This window comes from Sturnira hondurensis, unplaced genomic scaffold (assembly GCF_014824575.4).
Source record: "Sturnira hondurensis isolate 20B ecotype Veracruz unplaced genomic scaffold, ASM1482457v3 Scaffold0007036, whole genome shotgun sequence".
NCBI lineage: Eukaryota > Metazoa > Chordata > Mammalia > Chiroptera > Phyllostomidae > Sturnira > Sturnira hondurensis.
The window spans coordinates 6,995,256-6,999,276 of record NW_028079667.1 but is presented as its reverse complement, the minus strand read 5'-3'; the positions used below and the strand labels follow the sequence as shown (position 1 = coordinate 6,999,276).

General features: G+C 41.7%; 1 pseudogene; it reads left to right on the top strand.

The window, feature by feature from the left end:
- The first annotated feature begins 942 nt into the window (after window positions 1-942).
- Window positions 943-1,429, top strand: LOC118990461 (probable ribosome biogenesis protein RLP24; annotated as a pseudogene).
- Window positions 1,430-4,021: the final 2,592 nt, after the last annotated feature.

Here is a 4,021-nt window from a genome sequence, read left to right as displayed (position 1 = left end):
AATGAAGGAAAGAATCCTAGAAGCAGCAAGAGAAAAGGAGGCAGTTACCTACAAAGAGTTACCATCAGACTGTCAGCTGATTACTCCAGAGAGACCTTACAGGCAAGAAGGGGCTGGAAAGAAGTATTCCAAGTCATGAAAGGCAAGGACCTACATCCAAGATTGATCTATCCAGCAAAGCTTTCATTTAGAGTGGAAGGGCAGATAAAGTGCTTCTCAGATAAGGTCAAGTTAAAGAAGTTCATTGTCACCAAGCCCTTATTAGACAAAATATTAAAGTGACTTATCTAAGGAAAAGAAGGAGATAAAAATATGAACCTAAAAAGACAACAAACTCACAACTATCAACAACCAACCCCCTCCTAAAACAAAAATGAACTAAGCAAACAACTAGAACAGGAACACATTCACAGAAATGGAGATCACATTGAGGCTTATCAATGAGAAGGAGGACTGGGGAGAATAGGGGGAAAGTTACAGGAAATAAGAAGCATAAATGGTAGGTACAAAATAGACAGAGGGAGGTTAAGAATAGTATAGGAAATATAGAAGCCAAAGAACTTATATGTACAACCCATGAATATGAACTAAGGTGGGAGAACGATGTAGGGAAGGGGGGTACAGGGCAGAGGGGCATAAAGGGGAGAAAAAATGGAAATGTAATGGTATGATCAATAAAATATATTGAAACAAAACAGAATAAAAAGCTGAATTTAGGAAAGGTAAAGACGATTGCACTAAAAATACAAAACATTCATAGAGAAAAACAGAGATACACATAGGGACTAAGGACAAAGAACAAATTAGGAAAATATTTTCACATATAAGACAGACCCGAGTGAATTAATTTCTTCACTGACAAAGTAAGTACGCACACTTGAATAAGGAAGGCCTTTCTTTCAAGCTGAGCATTTGGGTGGTGAGTCCCCATGCACATTTAACATGTGTATCGAGAAGTGATATTTCTGTTCCAGGTCCATATACTCTGGCCGCAGCATGACGTTCATCTACAATGACTGCAAGTTGTTCAGGTTCTGTAAATTCAAGTGTCATAAAACTTTAGAAAGAAGCACAATCCTTGCAAGGTCAGGTGGACTAAAGCCTTCCATAAAGCAGGTGGTAAAGGAGCTTATAGTGGATAAGCTTCAAATTCAAATGGAGCTTCATTTGAATTTGAAAAGTGTAGAAACTAGCCTGTGAAATAAAATCGTTGATGCAGTGAAGAGAGTTAAAGAGATCAAACAGAAACAGAAAGCTAAATTGATAATGAACAGGTTGAAGAAAAATAAAGAACTAAGAAAGCTCAGGACATAAAAAAAGTCAAGCAAAACATTCATCTTATCTGGGCCCCTTTGCATGCAAAGGAAAGCAGCTGGAAGACAAAGAGGAGGTGGACATGGACGTTATTTCTGACAATCTTACTGTTTAAGTATTTCTAGAGCACAATGGAAAATTTCCTTCAGAGACTTAGATGTTCAGATTTATTGATTTATTTTTTACGTAGGTGACTTAAATGAAAAAGTGATTAAAATCACAACTCTTCTACATTGCTATCTGAAAAACAGCAGATAATATGGATGGTAGATTGCATCTCACTGTTAAATCCTCACTTAACCGATAGATTTACTATCAGTTAATGATAGATTTACTTACATAAAACATGAAACTTTTGTAAATTCAAAGTAAATTGTGGACATAAAATGATCATGACACTTGGATAATGGAACCAGCACTATGTAATAACCATTGAAAAAAATTCACGGCTAGTGGTATATAAAATAAAATTTTCTTTGCGGTAAAAATATCCCCTTTATTAATGTTATAGAAAGAGAGATACATTTAAGGAACTAATAATCTGTATGACAATTAGCCTCAAGTGCTAATGTTTTTTGTTTTGAATTTGGTATTTCATGTTTTGGTTTACTAACATCTTAGAAGAACATAATGGACTCATACATTGAAGCCTGATTCTCTTGGACAAATTTCACCTAGTTTAGCTGTTAGGGTAGGCAGTGGTAGATGTCATTTCTGAAATCACACTCTGCTCTCTCACAGCCACTTTGGAGACAGTTCTAACTTGAGATTCCTGATGGAACAAGCTTTATTTTTCCAGCTCAACAGAGATTTAGAAGCAGAGGAAGTTAGAGACTTTTTAAAAATTGTTTGTGTGCTTTTCTTTTAAAAGGCTAATTGTTTGGGGGAAAATTGAATTTTATTGGTAGAATGTCTATACATTATTTACACATTAAATCATTTCTATAGTTAAGTGCTTATATATTTATTATTTAAAAGTACTAAACACAGTATCAATCACTTGGAAGAAAATAACTTTACCGACATGTCCTACTGAAGTAGGAGTTATATTTAAAGAAAAATTTAATACTTAATACTTCATGTTTCTGTATTTTTACATTACTTAGGAGTAAGTGTGTTAAGAGTATTAAGTAACTCAGTTTTTATATTTTTAGGACACAATTTAGAATAAATTACAAATTCTTAGGGTTATATATGTAATTATATAGTAATGGTTAAATTTTTACTTTAGTATTAGTAATAAAGTGGACTAATCACTGGACCAAGTATAAAAGAATTGGGCTGGGAATATAAGACAGAAAACTGTACTTGAACAAGAATTAAATAAAAATAATAATAAAAAAATAAAAGAATTGTAAAAAAAAAAAAAGAAAAGAAAATGACTACATAGGATATCCTGGGAGGAAGATGGTGGCGGCGTAGAACAAAGGATTTTGCTTCTCTCCATGCACCGGAGAAGGACCTGGCTGATCTGTGGAAGAGCACAGCAGATGCCCAACTGGGACCCAGCATATAAGAAGGCAGGACTCCAGAGAGTGTAGCAGACACTGAATGACCAGAGGATGAGGAGAGGAGACAACCGCAGATCAACAAGGTATGAGGGAGCAGCGCAGAGGCAGTGGCGGGCCCCCTGCCAGGCCAAGCCAGGGCCCGGGCGGCAGCCCCAGTCTCTGAGAGCCGAGGGTGAGCAACACCGTCTCTGGGAGAGAACTGGTCACCGACACCACCCCCATCTGGCAGGGCACAGATTGGAAAACACCATAAGAGATCGGTCTGCCAGTAGTGGCAGAGAGAAGAGTGAGCATTCGGAAGCAAACCAGAAAGCTCTGATAACCCGTGGAGTCAGGTTGCTGGCTTGGGAGAACTGAGAGTTGCCAGAGCATTCCCTGCTTTGCGGGGACTGTGCCAGCCCTTGAACAGTCTCAGGGAGTCTCGGGCTGCTGGCAGGGCCTCCAGAAGTGAGTCAGTTGCGAGCTCCATCCCTACTCACGTGGCACAGACCAGCTCCATCGCTGCTCAGCTGGCGCAGACTGGGAGGGACTGGGAGTCAAGCCTTGGCCTTCGGCTTGGGTAGCTGCAGGTTGCCCATGCCTCCCCAGCCCTCAAGGGGCCCCACGCAGGCCCTCTACTTGGGGAACCACCAGTCCACCGTGCTTTCCCGGTGGGGCGGGGTCTGCACCGACCCTCAGCTTGGGGAATTGAGAGTCGCCCAGGGATCCCTGTGGCACAGGACCTGCACTGGCTGGCAAATAAACTCGGGGAGTCTCTGGCTGCTGGCTGGGCCCCTGGAAGAGAGCCAGTCACCAGCTTCACCCCTACTCAGCTGGCGCAGACAGAGAAACAGAGGGAGTCAGGCTGTTGCTGTTGGTTTGGGACAATTGTGACTTGCCCTGTGTGTTCAGCCACAACACAGGGAAAGTTCCACACCCAAGCCTACAAGAACAGGAAAGCACGGCTGGGAGCACGCACCCTCATGCCAGACCAGGGCTGGAAAGCCTGGGAGAAAATCCGCTCTCAGTAGGGTGCGGGAGAGTGGCGCCACTCTGGATCTTGGGGGATACTGGCGAGACCGGTTGAGCATACCGAGGCGCAAGAAGAGCCACAATAATAGCCCCTCAGGCTGCTGCAGCTAGTGAGACCAGAAGAAAAGGTTCAACTAGCTGGAAACCAACCAGAGGAGTAGTGAAAGAGAAGAACACCAAAGTAC